Source organism: Sabethes cyaneus, chromosome 3, assembly GCF_943734655.1.
Source record: "Sabethes cyaneus chromosome 3, idSabCyanKW18_F2, whole genome shotgun sequence".
Taxonomy (NCBI): domain Eukaryota; kingdom Metazoa; phylum Arthropoda; class Insecta; order Diptera; family Culicidae; genus Sabethes; species Sabethes cyaneus.
Genome location: NC_071355.1, coordinates 96,343,400 through 96,363,241, shown reverse-complemented (window position 1 = coordinate 96,363,241; position 19,842 = coordinate 96,343,400). Strand labels below are relative to the sequence as shown.

The 19,842-nt window shown below is 43.2% G+C and overlaps 1 long non-coding RNA gene across 1 annotated transcript; it reads left to right on the top strand.

Annotated features, from left to right (window-relative positions):
• Positions 1–3,219: 3,219 nt before the first annotated feature.
• Positions 3,220–3,670, top strand: LOC128744171 (uncharacterized). The gene is made up of 3 exons (XR_008412364.1): positions 3,220–3,250; positions 3,366–3,516; positions 3,648–3,670. It is a non-coding gene; the product is annotated as an uncharacterized LOC128744171 (long non-coding RNA).
• Positions 3,671–19,842: the final 16,172 nt, after the last annotated feature.

The following is a 19,842-nucleotide window of genomic DNA, read 5'->3' as shown; positions in this document are numbered from 1 at the left end:
TTTTAAACGAAACGTCGTGTCACGAAGCAACTCAATAGTGATCTACTAGACAATAATACCTTTCAAACAAAAGTAATAGCGAACGATTCGGTTCAGCCATCTCTGAGAAACAGGCGATAGAAAAAATCATTACATACATACACACACACACACACACACACACACAGACATTGCTCAAATCGTCGAACCCTATCGATTGGTATATGTGACTTGGCCCTCCGGGCCTCGGATCAATTTAGTGTTTTTCGACCAATTTTTAAACCTTTGTTATAGTATAACAAAGGTAAAACTGTTCTACTTTAGGGTCTATAGTCTAGTTTCTGGAAATGCATTCCGCATTGATGAATAATATGATATTCTTCTTAACGTGGGCATTATAACCCCAGTCCCGCTACCTACATATCCAAAGACTGATTTTGAATTTGCGCGCGTTTTACTTTCCCTACGCAGTCTAGTGAGCTACTTTCAGTTATCAAAAAAATCAGCATTCAACAAATGAAATGATTTTTTCAGTAACGCCTCTAGACACACAGGCAGTTAACATGCATTGCGCCTATGTTGCAAGAATTTATTTATTGTCAGGATATATGGGCTTTGCCCGTCATCTAATATAAGGATACAAATATAAAATATAATAACAAATACAAAATAATATAAAATGCAGAGGTTTTAGTGTACATGTAATTGACCTCTCAGAAATAGCCTAAGTTTTTCCTTAATAGTATCAGTCGACATATTTAAATTTAGTACATTTCTAAAATTGTTCATTAGCTGCATAAAGCGATAGGCTGGTTCATTGCGCGCGTAGTTAGCTCGACGGTGTTCTAGAGTGAATGGCCTTGGTCTCCTCAGAACTACTGTACTCTGGTTAGCAGTTATCCTGGATTTCAAATAATCGCTGTCGTATCGTCCTCTCTGCAAATTGAGAAAAAAGCTAACGTCCACAATCTGGTATCTATTTTCCAGAGTATCCATATCCAGCAGACAGCACAAATCTTTATATTCCGGAAGATTTCCTCTCCAGCCCAAATTTCTCACGGCAAATTTAACGAATTTTTTCTGTACCGCTTCCAATTTGCTCATGTAGGTTGCATACATTGGCCTCCACACCACACTTGCGAATTCTAATTTTGATCGTACCAGGCTCACATATATAGATTTGATCGTATACGGGTCATCCAGTTCTGCTGCGAATCGTCTTACTACAGCAAATAGTGCAAGACACTCGGAAACCAGCGTATTCACGTGATCGTTGAAAGTCAACCCTGCATCTAGATTGACTCCTAAGTCCTTAATCCTGCTCACTCGTTTGATTATTTTTCCATCCAAGCTGTAGTCGAATATTAACGGATTTGAGCAGCGTGTAAACGTTATGGTAGCACATTTTTCGTTGTTGATTTGCAACTTGCATGCTGAACAGAAACGCCCAAAAGTTTGCACATCTCTTTGAAGCTTTAGGCAATCTTCCTGCTTTTTCACTGGATAAAAGAGCTTCACATCATCAGCGTAAATTAATACGAGGGCATTGTCAATTGCGGTAGGCAGTTCATTCATCAGTAGGATGAACAGAAGTGGTCCCAAATGACTGCCTTGCGGAACTCCTGATGTTACATTGTAAAGTTCTGAGTTTGCACCATCTACAGTAACGTATTGCTTTCTTCCGGTCAAATATCCATGAATCCATGTTATCAAGGAGCCACCAATACCGGCACGTGCCGCGGCACGCAACACCTCTAGAATTCCAACAACGTCGAAGGCTTTCGTCATATCTGTGTACACACAATCAACTTGATACCCCATTTTCATCCATTCTATGACACGCGTTGTGAACTCACACAAGTTTGTTACCACTGACCGGCGCTTGAAGAATCCATGCTGTGCTGATGATATCCAATTTTCAACTGCTGAATATAACTTGTTATAAACTAGCGCTTCAAACAGCTTCGGGATTGCGGATAATATAGCTACTCCTCTATAATTTTCTGCTTTTATTTTGGACCCCTTTTTATGAATTGGTTTTAGCCGTGAGATTTTCCACGAGTTAGGAAAGTATCCAATCCCTAGAGAAGCATTGAAAATTCTGGTCAACGGATTAGCCAACGAATCACAGCAGGTTTTTAATAGCTTGTTTGGAATTTCATCCGGCCCAGGTGCTTTGGTTGCATCAAGTGCATACAAGCCACGCGCGATTTCTTCTTCGGAGAACGTTATAGATTCCATCGTCGGATTTTCCTGGTTGGGACAACTCTCATTACTACTCTCTTCCGGGTATATTGACCTGAAAAAGTTGGCAAAAATTTGTGCTGCGCTTTGTGGGCTCGATGAAGTTGTCCCTGCATGGCTGATCCGAGTCGGTTTGCTCCTGCTCTTTCTTTTACCGTTGACAAATTTCCAAAAGCTCTTCGGATCACTTTTTATATTATTTTGAACCTTTGATACGTACGCAGTATATAATCGGCGGTGTTCTTGTTTAAAAATCGCGTGTAGTCGCTTATATTCGTTTTGGTCGCAATCAAGATGGTATCTTTTAAATCGGTTATACACTTTCTTTTTTGCTTTTTGCAGACGTATCAGAGCTGTATCAAACCATTCTGGATACTTACTTTTTGTCCCGCACCGTGATAATGTTATAGGAGCATGTCGACTACAAATTTCAAAGAACCGATAGTAAAACTTTAATACCATATTATCTATACGACTCTCTCCTGGGGAATCAAACGATTTTGAGATATGAGACAGGCCAATTGATTTTAAAAATTCGGTCATTAAATTTTTCTCGCGTACTTCCATGCTATCCGCGTCCAAAATTTGATCCCAAGCGATTTCACTAATTTCGAAATTTACGGCTAACTCATCAATTTGATCGAATCGTATTTTTTTGGACATCTCTATTTCACCGATCACCGGGTTGTTGTTGATATCCATTGATAACAACATGGCAGAATGATGACGTTCGTTTTTAATAATTGGATCAACCGCCGTCAATTGACAGCTGTCTGTTTCACTGACGAAAACCAGATCCAAATATCTGTTGTTTTGATTCGGAAGATCACAAACTTGATATATGCCGGCTGTCAAGAGTGCGTGAATAATAGTGGACTCAGATTCCGAACTATGTTCAGGTAAGAGAAATACATTTCTATTACATTGATTCCACTGATTCCAAATTAAATTTGGCAGATTAAAATCTCCAACCACGACAAGTGAATCATCTTTCTTAACGGATTTGCTGGTTTCGATTACAAAGGAGGTAAGTCCATTATATCTTTGTACTGGCTCCGCTGGTGCTATATACGCACAGCAGAGATACAGAAACGTCCCGTCGGCACATTTCATTCTTACGCATATCGCTTCATTGTTTTCAGCTACTGCATATTCTTCTGCTCGAAAACGAGAGTGAACGGCAATCAGCACTCCGCCGCCCGACAGCTTCGAACTATTCGTTTGGTTTCTATCGCAGCGAAACACATCAAAACAGGACGGGAACAGCATACTGCTGGGAATATTTTCATCGAGGTAAGTTTCATTAAACGAAAAGACGTCATAGTCGAATTCAAGTGACGATTTAAAAATCTCTTGCATTCTCTGTCGTCCTCTAATACTATTCATATTTTGGTAATAAATATGAATTTTGTCTTTTCTTACAGGCATCTGCTGGGTACGTGATAACCCTTCATTTCTGCTTTTGGGAGTGGTGTAAATTTGAAATACTATTGAACTATTATTTTGATCAGCTGTTCTCGTTTCAGACGGGAGACAATTTAAAGGCGAACGGGAAGATCTGTGTTCGAGATTGTGTTCGGTTTGCGGATTACAGTGAGTATTCGATTGATCCATACTTTTCATAATGTTTATGTTGATTATGCTTATAGATTCGGATTGATCATTGTCTTGGTTGCATGCTGGCAAGCGGTGTGAGAAATCTATCTCGATCGGACTCCTCTGCAGTGTCCGTTCGAAATGGTTGTGTATCAGCATTATTTATAAACTCACGGAAATAAATGCCTTTTTGCCAGCTCGAGGGCTGTAACGCTTTTTCTTTGAAACGCATATCTATTCCCACCTTGAAAGACACAAATGTCATTCGGTTTAAGTCAGCATCCTGACGAACTAATTTTTTCACTTCGATTCGATCTTCAGTCATGAGATTCTGCTGTACTAGCTTAGAAATTTCTTCCACAGTGGCGTGTGGCGAAAATCTAGACAGAAACAGCCAGAATTTCTGCTCTCGTGGTACGACTGGTATGATAGGGAGCGAGATTCCTGGTTCAGGCTCTTTGTCTCCGCAAAGTACACGCGATGGGTTTGTTTCGTCTTGGTAAGAATCGATCACAATACGAGGGCGTTTAGGTGGTCTACCATCCGGCACAGTAACCGGCTGAGAGGATAACGGTGTCATGGGAATTTTTTGCGTAATACGGTTAATCATAGTAGCGTTTTTTCTAATATCACTTTTCAACTCCTCAAACATTTTGCTCTGCTCAGACAATACCATTTGGAGGCCATCATTAGCATTGCTAAGAGCATCGCGGAAGCTTACATTCCCCATAAGTTTTCTGCAAGCTACACACATCCAGAAAACCGCGGAACTGGATTTTATCTCTGCCCACAGCGCAGGGCTGAGCTTAGAGCAGCTGATATGGAATGTTGACTTACAAAACCCTTGACAGGTAACCCAATCGGCTTCCGTTGAGATGGTGTTTGCGCAAGCGTTACAAAGATGCTCCATAGTGATTTTATATTTAACACCAGTTATAAACAAAAACTTGATTTTCTATCGACGACGGGTCAGCGAATTATTACTTAGCGATATAAAAGAAAGCACAAATAACACAAATTATCACAAAATATCAAAAAAAAAAAAAAGTACGCGACGATATTGAAAGCGTTTCGCACTTTGTTTACAAACAAAAATTTAGCAAGAATTTAGTTTTAAGATTTTTTACTTAACACTTTAATTCAAATCACAATAATTGTACAACTAAACAAAAACTCTTGCTGCATATACCTAAAAAATGAAATTCTAATAGCGTCTGAACTAACCATTCATGATTGAACACACAATGTAAATTATGTTATAAGCACTTTTATGTACACTCTTGATATGCATAGGCGCTCCCGGAAAAAATCATTTGGTTGAAATGAAAATGATTTTCTTTAAAGTTCAGACTCAGTGATAGCATGTTCTAGTTGACTGCCACAATCGCTAAAGCAAAAACAAAGTTCACATACTGGACGGCGGCGTTCACGATAGCGTCCTTAATTCATTTATCAGGTAGCACGAATCATAGGTTGCTGATTTCGTAGCTAACTCATTTTGGCGAATTTTAACAGTATGATTTTGAACTTTTGCAGCTCTGTGTGGCAATACACACGAGCTGGGTACAGCTTTTATAGTGATGAGCGAAACGCGGATGACAAGGATGAATTCTACGCACAGTTGGAGATTGAATTCGTCCGGTGCCCATCGTGTTTTGATCAAGATCGTCATCGGGAATTTCAATGCTTAGATTGGTCAGGAGGAGGAACACGCACCGGTGGTTGGAAGGCTCAGCGCACACCAGCTGACCAACGAAATGGGCCTAAATTTTATCGACTTACCACCTCGAAGAACGAAGTACCTTTTTTTACGATAGACTTCTACACAAGTACACCTGGAGGTCACCAAATCAAACAGAATCACAGTACGACGTACGACCACGTTTTGATCGATTATCGGCTAGAAGTGCCGACATTATCGAAATCAGATCTTATCGAAGTGCTTTGACTTGCTGACTCGGGCCACTACCAAGTAATGGTTAACATACGCCCAAAGCTCTCCATTGTTAACAACATTCGGTACCTACGCCGACCTCAGTTAGATCTCGCGCGGCTGAAGCAGCGAAATGTCGCCGCAATCTAAGCGCACTCCCTCGAAGCTACACTACCCAAAGAGGACGAGCTGGACGAAAACCCTCTCGTGGACTGTTGAAACACCATCAAAGCAGCCATTAGCAGTGTAGCAGAGAGCTCCATCGGGCATGTGGCATGGAATCAGCGAAACGATTGGTTTGACAATGAAAGGAGGAGGGTGTTTCGGCAGAAAACCGCCTTGAAATATTCCTTCGCAGTTAGCTTCTATTGTCCAGCCGAATTTAGCCACAAAAGGCTATTGTCCTTTCGACCGAACGTGATAAACAAAGACTATTCTTCTGAAGTGTATAAAAGGCGATCAATAAATAGCAGTTAGTACAGTTTACTGGCTGCCGTCAGACAACCTTGTTTTATTTAGCCAGTGAAGAATTCCACCCGTAAGTATATTAACATTTAAGACGATCACGAACAGAGGGTGTTGAATGAGAAGAACAATGCGCAGTGCTACACGTCAGAACATGGAAAGACACAAACAGAAGAAAATGCGCTATCTGGAAGCGCAGGAATATGCAGAGTTGGAGCGGCTGCATCGTTCTCAGGAAACGCGAAAGTTCTACAAAAAACTGAACTGACCCCGTAAAATGATTGTTCCGTGAGCCAAGATGTGTCGGGATAAGAATGGCAGTATTCTGACGGACGATCGTGAGGTGACCGATAGGTGAAAGCAGCTCTTTGATGACCACCTGAATAGCGCTCAGATGGCGGGAAAAACGATTTCAACGGTGTAACAAACTGGGAAGAAGTGTCAGCACCAACTACAGGCGAAGTTAAGAAGGCTATCATACAGCTAAGGAACAATAAATCAGCTGAGACAGATAGCATTGGAGCGCAGCTTATTAAAATGGGACCAGAAAATCTTGCCATTTGTATGCATCAACTAATGGTTGGAATTTGGGATACGGAACAGCTACCGGAGGAGTGAAAAGATGAGGTTATCTGCCCGATCTATAAAAAGGGCGACAAGTTGGACTGCGAGAACTATCCAGTGATCACCGTTCTCAATGTCGCCTACAAAGTGTTATCACAAATCATTTTTCGCCGACTATTATCGATTACGAACAGATTTGTGGGAACTTATCAAGCCGTTTTTGTCGTATTTCGGTCTACAACGGATCTATATTTACACTGCGGCATATCCTCCAAAAAGGTTATGAATACAGAGTTCTTACTCACCATTTGTTCGTTGACTTCAAAGCCGCATATGATACCATCGACCGGAAAGAACTATGAAAAACCATGGACAAGAACAGCTTCCCCAGGACGCTCATTTAATTGATTCAATCGACGATGGGTGTTACACTGGTTGGACCGCTGTAATCCACATAGGCACTCTTTAATCGTTTTTATTTAGCCTGGCGTAAAAGTAATTGTATTTAAATTTGAAAATTACCTTTCGCCAGTCCTAAAGAACACCTTATCAGCGACAAATAAGCTTCAGAGTGGCTGCATTCAATTTGCAAATCGTTTAATATTTAAGTATGTAGGTAGGTATATCGCGACAAGTGAAGAGGTGTTTTTCTGTCCATTGACAAGTTGGTTGAAAACGTGTAAACCACATGCTCATGTTGGTGTCAGTTTTGGTAAAAGAGGCCACCTACATATTTATGGCCAAGTGTAGATACAAAAGTGGCAAAAACTGATCATCACAGCTGGCTGGTTGACCAATGGTCGGTTCCGATGCGACCGAAATGTTCATCACATGTTTGCAACATCGAACATCGGCGGCGGCTGGTGATGTTGTACCTCCATTACCACTCTGCCAAAGTACTGCTTAAATTCATGAAGCTATATATACTGTTTAACTGAATCATCTATAACGAAATAATTCAACAGCCAATATACCATAGTGACGACCTTGAAACATCATCCCTCAGTTGGATTCGCAAATGGCGTTATTATCCAGCCAAATCCGTGGTCATGTCTAACACCAAAAAGAACCATAAATCCCCGCCATCGTATCGCGCTCTGCTCCGGTCGTTTTTATCGCGTGAATCTCGTGGAAAATGTAGCACCCGAATAAATCATATTTCGTTGAGGAAATTTGGTTAGACAATGTCGGGTACATTTTATGCGCTAACAGAATAGCAATATAAAGTAAAATTTTTAACTATAAAAAAATAAATTTATGAAATGTTTAAGCTATTGAAACGTTATATCACCTGTTATATTTATATACTGATTTTATTAATGAAAAGTGCAATCAAAAAATAAATTAGGACGGCGCTTTCTGAGTTAAAGTGGTTCACCTACGTTTCTAGCTTTAAAAAATTAAAAAAGTTTGGAACCACTGAACAAATTTCATGCATGGACTAGACGAAAGGTATTTTCATGGACTATCTAGGAAAAATACTGACGTGGTGCTAAATTTTATGCATCATTGCAAAAACATCAAAATTTTTAGCTCTTTTTTTATGGGTAAGGAGATTGAAAACTTTATATTTTCATATTTTTTGAGAACAAAATGTACAACGAATACACAAGAATAGTTTTTCTTTGTAAAACTAATATTCGTAGAGTAGGCTATAAACACACAAAAAACAATATTTTTACGAATAAAAATTAGAACATGTTAGTAGGTATACTGCCAACCAAATGGTTTATTCAGAATGAAGCAAGTCTGAAACGAACCAGTCTAATTGAGCTCGTATTTAATATTACTACATTCCATTGAAAAATTGCAAATACTAAATCGTAAATTAAAACCAATAACAAAGCACAGCGACCGAGATAGAAATATGCGTACAGCTAAAGGGTAGCTGTTTATTGTTTTTATTGAGGGCTATTGCAAATTATGTTTAAAGTTTATGTCACCCCCTCCCCCTTTGAAATTGGCATGAAATATCGGGGGGCAAACAAATTATTTGTCTGATATAAGTCAAAATATTTTTATTAAATCAATTGTCTGTGGGCTCTACAGCGTAAAAAATTCGAAAAATGAGTATTAACGCTTGTAACACGGGACAGAAATGAAAATTTTGAGCAACGGAATTTCCAAGAATCGGCAAAAAAAAAATTCATTCGATTTTGTCTTTCCTTTCGTAGACCAAACTCGTGTTTTTTAGTCTTTGACCTTGAAATGCGGTCAGGCATTAATATTATTTTTTTTGGAAACGGTGGTTCTACAATTGATGAAGGGACGGTAGGGGAAAGTAATGAAAATTTTTTGGTGTGGAAGGGAAAGAGCGGGAAGGTGAGGGAGGGGGTGGTTATTGGTAGCTACCCTTAACAAGTAGTCGTTATGACTCCTACCTTTTGTCCAATGCTGGAAGGTGCATGAGTCTAACCAAGCTATAATCTAAGATTATAACCGGATTTGAACCCACAATACCGCCAAGGCATGTGGCTCGCTGGTATGCTGGACCTGGAAATAGTCCAGCGTCTCTGCGGTTCGTAGGTACACGGGTGCTGGGTAGTTCCACACTATCCGTTTGTGATCGCGGTATGTCCAATCCGAACGCTGATCGTTTGATTGAGGTACTGTCGCAAGGTGTGTGGTGAGGTGTGACGCCACCATGCCTAGAAAAAGCCGACCTAGGTATGGGAGGTCACCGGTTTACTGGTGGACAGCTGAAATTGCGGAACTCCGTGGAGTGTGCTTTTCTGCGAGGAGAATTAAACACAGAGCTCGTTCGGACGAAGGTAGGGCTGAATATCGAGTAGCACTTGTTGCTGCACACGCAGCGCTTAAGAGCTAGTAAACGAGCCTGCTTTGAAAGGTTACGTGCTAGTGCCAATGCAAACCGGTAGGGTGATGCCTACAGGGTCGTAATGCCAAGGGCGTGATGGCGCCCGCAGAGCGATCGCAAGAGATGCTGGAGCGAATCATCGAGGGCCTCTTTCCGCGCCACGAGCCCAGGCCCTGGCCTCAGGATGCTGAGTCGTCCCACAGCCAATGTTCCAGTATCTCAAACCATAGCGTGAGACGGTCGGCCTCTCAGCCGAACATTCAAAGTAACGCGGGAGACGTCGGTTTAGAGGTCGGGGAGGAAGCGACGGTTACGAACGAGGAACTCATTGAGATCGCTAAATCTTTAAAGACACCGGTACCAGGCGGAATCCCGAATTTAGCCATTAAAACGGTTATTTTGGAGGCTCCTGAATTATTCGGAGCAGTAATGAGTAGATGCCTTGAAGCTGGCCACTTCCCGGACAGATGGAAGCGACAGAACCCGGTCCTATTACCGAATCCGGGAAAACCTTCGGGTGTCCCCTCGTCATATATGCCGATCTGCCTGCTCGATACTGCCGGCAAGGTGCTCAAGAGGGTTATCCTTAACAGACTCGTACAGTACACGGAGGGTACAAACGGTCTGTCAAGGAACCAACTCGGCTTCCGAAAACGCAAATCCACGGTGGATGCCATCTTGTCTGTCACTAAGACGCTATTGCACAATTGTCACGCTCGACGTGAGAAATGCGTTCAATAGCGCTAGTTGGTACTCCATAGCGAATTCGTTTCAGCATGTTCAAGTGCCGATGTCGCTGTGCAGGATTCTGGAAAATTATTTCTAGAATCTTGTGCTATGCTACAACACGGAGAAGTGCCTGAAGTGCGTTCCAATCACCGCAGGGATTCCGCAAGGTGCCATACTGAGCCCGGTGTTCTGGACCGTCATGTATGACGAGGTGTTGAAGCTAAAGTTCCCAGTAGGGTTGGTGATTGTCGGCTTTGTGAACAACGTCATGTTGGAAGTCTACGGTGAATCTATCGGAGAGGTCGAGTTGACGGCTGCCCACTCTATAAGCATTGTTGAAAATTGGATGCGCTCAAGGAAACTCTAGCTCCAGTTTCCTTGAACAAAACGGAGGTTATCGTGGTGAACAACCGCAAAATCAGCTTCGGGGACTGCACTATTTCGTCAACGTGGTCCTTACAACTCCTGGAAGTCATGGACGATGATAAGCTCAAGTTCGGGAGTCACGTCGACTATGCCTGTAAGAGAGCTTCCATAGCTATTTCGGTATTGACTCGTATGATGCCTGTTAGCTCTGCGGTATATGGCAGCAAGCGAAGGCTTTTATCCAACGTGGTCCAGTCCATACTTAGGTATGGCGGACCGGTGTGGTCATCGGCGTTAGGAACCAAAAGCTACCCAGGTAAGCTGGAAAGTACCTGTCGTCTCATGTGCTTGAGAGTGGCGAGTGCGAATCGCACAGTTTCATATGACGCAATCTGCGTCTTAACGGGTATGATGCCTATTGATATCATCATCAGTGAGGACGTAGAGTGCTTCAACCAACGTGGAACTAGAGGCAACGGAGTACCACAAGATCAGCCTCGATGACCACATGGCAGCGGGCATGGTCTGATTCCACAAAGGGCTGGTGGACACACCGACTTATTCTGGAAGTATCCGGGTGGGTCGACAGGCGCCACGGCGAAGTCAACTTCCACCTGGCATAGTTTCTGTCAGAGCAAGTTTGGGCATGCGGAGTCCCCCGCGTGCCCCGAATGCGTGGATGTAGAGGAAACTGCAGAATATGCTTTCTTCATATGCCCTCGTTTCGCGGGCGTGAGAAGCAACATGATGGCAGTGAGCGGACAGGACACTACACCGGATAAATGTGTTCCAGCTCGGACGTCTGGGTAGCGGTCAATGCGGCTGCTACCCAGATTGTACTTGAGCTACAAAACCGCTGACGAGCCGATTAACGGTGAGTAAATAGCCTAACTACCATAGTCCAGTAGTTATCTAAGAGGGTGCGTTAAGCACAATAGCCCCTCCCTAAAGTAATACCGATAAGGTGGTGCCAGGGGGGATTGAGGCTGGAGACTTGAGTAGGGTTTTAGTAGGTTTGGATCCTCACGCCCCATTAGGGGGGTCGGGATACCTAACCCCACTCCCTGAGTTGTCTTCTCAGGTGTCTGATAGTACCGTATCTTCTAAGATGCTAAGCAAATTTCCCTACTCGTTAAAAAAATAATAAAAAAATTAAAAAACACTACCCGCTTGCGAATGTCACCTTCTTCTATAAAAAGACACCCAGAATGTTTTTTATTATATACCGCACTTTAGGCAAAAAAAGAATATGAAACCTTAAATAAAAGTGTCGTCAATTTCCCCGATGTCGTCTATGTTGTCAAACCAAGTATTTTCTAGATAATGATTTCATCTGTGATTGTCAAGGTTTCACAGTTGCAAACGGCAGTTATTTTCATTAAAAAACTATCGTCCTAAAAAAATATGCCATAAAATGCTATGCCATTTGCAAATGGTTGGAATACAAGCGTGATACGAGAAAACAATCTTTCTTCGCAAGTGTTTCTTCATCTGCCTGCCCTACTTGTGGCATCCTGTCATGTTGTTGCCCTATGCAAACGAGTAGAATGAAGCAAAAGTTTTTGTGCAATATACCCATCATAGAACACAAAAAAAATGTGATGCGGCGAATGACGCGTGGCTTCGTGTGCCGGCCCTTTTAATCACAAAAATCTTTTGATTGCCATGTCAACGTACGTGTCAAACAATTTTATTGACGTGATGCTATAAGCTAGATAGTACACTTCTCAATCTAGATTATTTCTATTACTAGTGTACCAAATAAAATGTGTTTTCAAGCTTCCAGCGATAAAATAAATATTAGAAAACAGGTTGGCTGGCATGAAACTTGTTTGCTAAAATTGTTTTGCTGAATAGCAAACTCGAAATCCTGTGTGGACAACAGCTTTTAGTTTCTCAAATTCATTATCATGCAATTGCGAACAATTAGGGTACTGCGTCGTAATGTCGTCAGGCTGCCATTACGCAAACCCGAGCAACAATTAATTTATCACTACGATAAATGAAAATGGGTGAGTGATTAATCATGATTAAATTTAGATAGTTTTTCTCGTTAGAATATGAAAAAGCAGAGAGTAGGTCTGAAATAGAGACTGGTTTTATGTCCTCAATGCCGAGTTGTTCAAAACGACACCCTCATAGTAATATTATCTAAGTTGTCAAATCTAACGCGACTCATGGTTTGCAAACTAACTCATCCTTTTACTATTTTCGGTTGGTTCTCATGCCGATCTGGCTGCGTAAATTTGTAGTGCACTGCATCCAAAGCCATCAATCGCAATAACTTATTCACAACCACCGGGGCCAGTCAATCCAGACAGCCTTTAGTCCAGTTACCTTTTGTGTCATATTCAAATCCCATATAAAACGAGGAGAAAGGCAAAATGGCTGGCACTCACGCACGGGTATAATTTGACATACATCAACGGTTACTATCATCCGTCAAATCAGCTTAGGAACCCTTGAAGCGAACGAGCGCCAGAATATTGTCCTCGTTGTTGCAGTCGACGGTCTTATCATTGACGTTTTCACGACCTATAAAAATTTAAGCTCTCCGCTTGAAATGATTGTAAGGAAGCTCCCACAGTTTGGCAGAGTCCTATGTATAGGACTACTCCGGATAGTATGCTAACTTTCGACCGTAATTCCGTGCATTCGGAACAAAAGCTCCACGATAGCACAGGAAAGAAGGGTAACGTTATATGTACATCCAAAACTAGGAAACGGTGGTCGGTTGTTCGCTTGTTCGCCATACTTTCGACACCATCGTTTTACCACTGGATAAAATGATTGGTCCGAAGGAAAAGTGAATCGTTCTGGTAATTTCGCGAATGGTCGTGAAATATAAAATGTGCTCTGGCGAAAGCAGGCAGACCCATCAGCCGCCGAGCGAACTGTCCTCCATCTATGCTGGCAACTTGATCGCGGTTGCAATTATTTTACTCGCTATCAAATAGTGGTCGACGGTTTGGAATAGCAATTAAAGTCTTTTATTTCGTGCAACGGCGGCCTCTTGGTGTGCCGTGCTAATATTGACACCACTGTGTTGGACCGATGCCGATGCCCGAAATGGGGCATAACCGCCGGAGATCGTCTGCAAAGGTAATTCAACTATATAGATAGCTGCAACAAGGGACGAAGCGTACATTTGCGATAGCGTATATTTTTGGAGATTTTCCATGCAGCCCACTAGCCATTATGAGGGTTTGGCTCAGCTTTGCAACTTATTAGCCTAGTTTTGCGATTCCACCGGGGATATAATATATGAGCGTATCTTTATTCGGGGTATGGACTAAATAATCCCCATCGACCAACAACAGTTTGGCTTAGCTGTGAATTTTAATCAGGGATACGGCCTGGGGGGAAGAACAAGCGGTGCAATCTACGCCGAGCTCGGCGTTTGAGTGGTCTTGTTTCATGTGAATCCTTCCGAAAAGAAAAGATGAAAAATCAAACAGGTAAGGAAGGCTTATACATGCTTCTCTTGAGGTTAAAAAAGCAGCAATGCATTAGAGTACGGCTCATCCGAAGCGAACGGATAAGGTGCACTTTTGAAGTGTTTCTTGTGCATGCTTTGAGTAATTTTTCAAAAATTAAATTTTATAACCCATTAACCTATCTGTTGGTTCGGTATTGCATAACCGTTAAAAGCAAAACCTCTGTCCCACATGATTTTAATACGAGCTTTAACACTAGATTTACTCAACCAGTCATTTTGATAGGTCGTGCAATTTCAATTCAAGATTTCCACAACGTATAACATTTGCTTTCAGAAATGATATTATGTCTATTGCCGCTTCCAGTAGAGGAGTAATTAGTTAGGAGTTATTAGAACTTTTGTACTTGGTTGGTTGAAAATGGTTAAAAAATGAGAATTACGCTTTTAATACCTTAAAATAATGGACTTCTCGTTCACCAAGACACCCGACAATTTCAAAAAGGTTGAATTTTTAGCATTTTCAACTCGGTATCGTTGCTCTGTAGGAAATCTGTCGCAAAGAAGAAAAGGTTTGGAAGATCCGCGGTGGAAAGACCTAGTTTTACCAGAGCGGTGGCACTACCAAAAACTAGAAATGAGCTTTGTAGTGTTGGATAGAATGCAATATCACGTGATAAATTGGAAGGCGATCAACGATAGGATGTGTCTATTGAAGATGTGCTTCCCCACAACGTGTTGTGGGTGTTGGCATCGCAGCCGATCAGAAACGGTACGTTGATGGCCCTGCAGTACCACACGAGAGCAGCAACCTCGGATGGCGGTATATCGACCTTGTCATCCAGGAAGTGCCGCGGATGTCCTGATTCCTCGTAGTCGTTGGCACTTTCAGTTTGACGGCGAGGACTACGCGTTATATGAACTCTGCAATGGGAGCAAATTTTATTTCTTTAGTGTGACATTATCATTATCATAATTACCAACGCTCATAATTCTCTTGTCATGCTCCCAAAGTTTTTGAATGAAAACATCTGCTAGCAGCTGATTTACGAATCTCGAACCAAGCAGGAATGACATAACCGAGGTGGCCAAACATCTGCAGAAGTGCGTCACACTGGACGCCACCAACTTGGACGAACTGACGGCGCTGCATCCACGACAACTCTGAGATGCTCAACCTGCTGCTGGACTACGGTGTCAACGTGAACGCACAGGACACCGACCGCCACCTGCGGTCACCTGAATCTGGTTAAGATATTGATTGGACGCGGCACGAATTTGCTGTCGATCAATGTCGACGGGAACATGCCGTAAGACATTTGCGACGACGAGGAACGATTGGACTACTTTGAGCCAAAGATGTTGCACGCAGATGCTGCGGGACAAGCAGGACCTAGTCGAACTTGGAAAAACCTGCAGGGTGCAGACTTGGAAAAACCTGGCACCGCTTCAGATAGCATCCGCCAAAAGCTAGACGAGAGTGGTTGAATTCCTATAAGAATAGCATATCTTGACGGTAGATGATAACCTCTGGACGCCGGTGCATGCAGCCGCTTGTTGGGATCATCTGGATGGGTTGGAAATGTTAGCACAAAGTGGCGCCGATCTAAAGGCTCAAAACAAAAATGATGAAACGCTTTCCAATAGCGCACGGTCACTGCCACCGCCGAAGTGTACTCAACTTCCAACAACGAGAACGGAGAGATCAACGTCCAAGTCACCGTCCTAATGTGAACGCTGGCCGATCTGAAGAAGCACAATCCGCTGCACCGATCGAGTGTCAGTCCGGAGAACGGGTTGCTGCTAAGTGCACAAAGTATAGACAGTTTGACACTGCGTACCTTAACACTGCAGTGCACTGTTGGCAGTTTAGTATTCAAGTAGGTATTCATCTCTGTTGTTCACATCCGTGCTGCTCCACAGCGTGGTGGGCGTTGACATCGCAGCAGATCAGGAATGGCACTTTGATGACCCTGCAGTGCCGCACGAGCGCAGCTACCTCGGATGGAGGTATGTCGTCTCTGTCACCCGGGAAGCACCCAGACGCCACGACCAGGTCCTGATGACATCGCGCTGTGTGAATTCTGTAATGAGAGTAAAATTTATTTCTTTAGTGTTACAATAGATTAACTTATCATAATTACCATAGCCGAGAATGGTATGGTAATGGTAACCCAAGGTTCTTGAATGATGGCAGCTGTTATCTGCTGGTTTACGAATCTCGCATCAAGCAGGAACGTCATAGTTGAGGGGGCCAAACTGCTGCAGAAGAGCGTCAAACTGGACGCCACCGACTTAGACGGACTGACGGCACTACAACAGCGCTACATCAACGACCACTCCGAGATACGCAACCTGCTGCCAGACTACGATGCCAACGTGAACCCGCAGGATAGAGAACGATGGACACCGCTGCACGCGGCCGCCACCTGCGGTCTCCTGAATCTGGTTAAGATATTTATTGGACGTGGTGCAAATTCGCTGTCAGTCAATGACGACGACAGCATCTTCCAATGAGGCTATCGTTAAGCAAATTATCATCCGCTCTCTGGGCAGTAAACTCCTCTAAAGGGCCGGGTCCTGATGGATTATCGCCGCTATTTCTGAAACATTGCGCTACAACACTGGTAGTCTCTCTCAGATTGATCTTGAATAGCTCCCTTGCTACTGGAGTATTTCCTCGTGCTTGGAAACATGCTTCGATTACCCCGAATCACAAATCTAACAAATCAAATCTCGTTCGTTAACAGCGGTTCACCACATAATCACTGAATATTAGCACGAGTTGGTAAAAAATTGCCCCACGGTCTCTAACCCCATGGGCTTTGTAACTAACACGTTGTGGCGCATAGAGAAACGCCAACAGGTAGATGCAATATACATTGACTTCGCTAAGGCCTTCGAAAAGGTTCCACACGCGCTAGCTGTTGAAAAAATGAGTCGTCTAGGTTTGCGGGATTGGATTTGTAACTGGGTGTACTCTTATTTGACAGGCCGGACGGCTTCCGTGAATGTTCAAAGAACTAAGTTACATTGCTTTCCTATTCCGTCCGGAGTACCTCAAGCCAGTATCCTAGGACCATTAATCTTTGTTCTTTTCGTGAATGCAATTTGCAATTGGATCGATTCCGAGAAATTGTTGTTCGCTGACGACCTAAAAATCTTCCGAACTGTCACTTCCTCTCTCGACCGCGAAGCTTTGCAAAGTGATATAAACAACCCAGCTAGCACCAACTCGTATATTAATGTACGACAACTATCGTAAATATCTCCTAACAAACTCGAAATCGTAACTACAGCTGGATAAAGTGGGATTAAGTTGATTTTCTGTCGTATATAATGATAATGACTGACATACATACGGTTTTCAGCACAAAATCGCAGAATAGTACGGAGCGACTCGCGCTTAATCAGATATTATCGTATATAAATACTTATATTGTCGTAACGCTAAAAATTATTCGTAATCACGTATATCGCCTCCAAAATAGTACGGATATGCCAATTTTGCGCATGAAATACGATTTATTTAGCATGTATATCTGTACGTAATGCTGATTTTTACCTTTTTTATACATATGAAAATGCTAGCTGGGAACCTGCTTCGTTGGTGCCTCGTAAACGGTATGGAAGTGAATGTATCGGAATGCAACGTTATTTCTTACTGCCGCCTTCGCAATCCACAACGATTTACATACTGCAGACACGCTCACGACGTAACATGCTGCAGCTCCGTCAAGGATCTGGGGGTTACAATCAACAGCAAGATGAAGTTCGAAGAGCACATCATGATTTCGTCCAAAGCGTACGCCATTCTTGGTTTCATCCGTCGGATTGCCGCTGATTTTGAAGATATTTATGCCTTTAAAATGCTCTATTGCTCTCTTGCTCGCAGTATTCTGGAGTATGCCGCACCGGTATGACCACCATACAATATTACTCACGCCAATAAAAATGAAAGCGTTCAACGTGCATTCATCCGGTATGCTCTGCGCCGTTTGCCATGACAGAACCCGCTACACCTTCCTGCTTATGAAAATCGTTGCCGGTTAATAAGAGTCAGTACGCTAGCAGAAAGAAGAGTATTGTCGCGAAGATTATTTATTTTCGACTTACTAACGGGACCCGTCGATAGCAGTTACCTCTTGGAGCAGTTGAACATACACGCACCTCGTCAAAGTTTGCGAAATTACGCGTTACTTTGGACCCCGACATATCGAACAACGTATGGCCATAATACCCCGCTTTATGCTTGTTGTAGGCATTTCAATGAAGTAAACCATTTATTTGACTTTAATATTAGCAAAAAAGGTTTAAAAGTGCGATAATTAATTTAGAAATTTAGATCAATATTAGTTATGTACTGCACTGAAGACTGTAAACAACAATAAACAATAAACATACGGTACGACATTTGCGATGACAAGAAAGCACATTGAGGCACAGATACTCAAACGGGACGTCACGCGCTGATCGATGGAACTCGGGCTGAAACCGAAACGCAGAACTGCAGGACCTAGCCGAACGCAGTGCACGCTTGGAAATACCTGACAGCGTCACTGCTTAACATGGCATCCGCCAATGGCTACACGAGAGTGGATGAGTTTATGATGACTTTCAGACCCTGGTGCATGCTGCCGCTTGTGGGGGTCATCTGGAATTGCTGGAAATGCCAGCGCAAAGTGGCGCCGATTTGAATGCCAATAATAAGAATGACTTAACGCCTACCGCTATCTGTGAAGATCTGGAGATTAGGGAACGAATCATTACTGGCGCTTCTCGGCGGATTCTGAGTTGTGTGGTTAGTGGTTGGTGGTTGATGCCGATCCGCCTTGTAGGGAACTGTGTGAACTTTCACAGTCGTCGCTGAGGTGCTAGGAGCAGGTAGCTGCGGATCTCCTGCGGAAGGTTGCCCCACTCGAGCCTTCGCTGTCCCTGGTGCAGAGTTCCCCAATCGCCAGCTGACCGCAACTTGTCACATGCGAGCCTTACCGAACATATGGCGTAGCATAAAGTCCGGATTGACAACTAGGTTTGCAGACAGAGAGTTAATCTCCTACGCCAGTTCGACGGTATTCTCTGTTACGCGTGTGTAGAGAAGCCATTGTTCTGATTTTGAAGCAGACGGTGGTTCCTCTTACTCGAGGTATCCACGCTGCTCGAAAAATACCCCATGTACATTAGGGAAGCGGCAGGTCAGGTCAGGTGGTGTATGTTCGTACCAGCGCTTCATCCCACGGCTTGACGGTTGGTACCGTAGTCTTCAGCCATCTTACAGTCTCCTCGTCGACATAAATGAGGAGCAGATAGCCGTTCTTAAGTTGGCAGCTCCTGTATTTTGGCCGTAAGCGTGTGGCTAGAGAATCTTGTTCCGCAACGCAGTTCAGGATTTCGTCGCAAATAGCCATTAGCTGATCCGCGAGAAGTATAGTGGGTGCGTGACTGCGATGCTAGAGGGATCCACCACCTCACTGTACGAAGCCCTTGTTTGAGGTTTGCGCGCTGACGACCCTTTATTTTTGGGCACTCTAGGTCGTTTCGTGCTTAGACATTTTGCGCTAGTATTTGGTGACACAGTTTTCGTCGACCGTTTTCGCTTGCTTTGCACGCGAAATTGCGAATGCTGGTTGACAGAACGGAGGGCCAATTTCTTGGCATCTTCCTATGTACATCCTATAATGAGATACAACTTGTGCCACCTCTTTGTGCCCT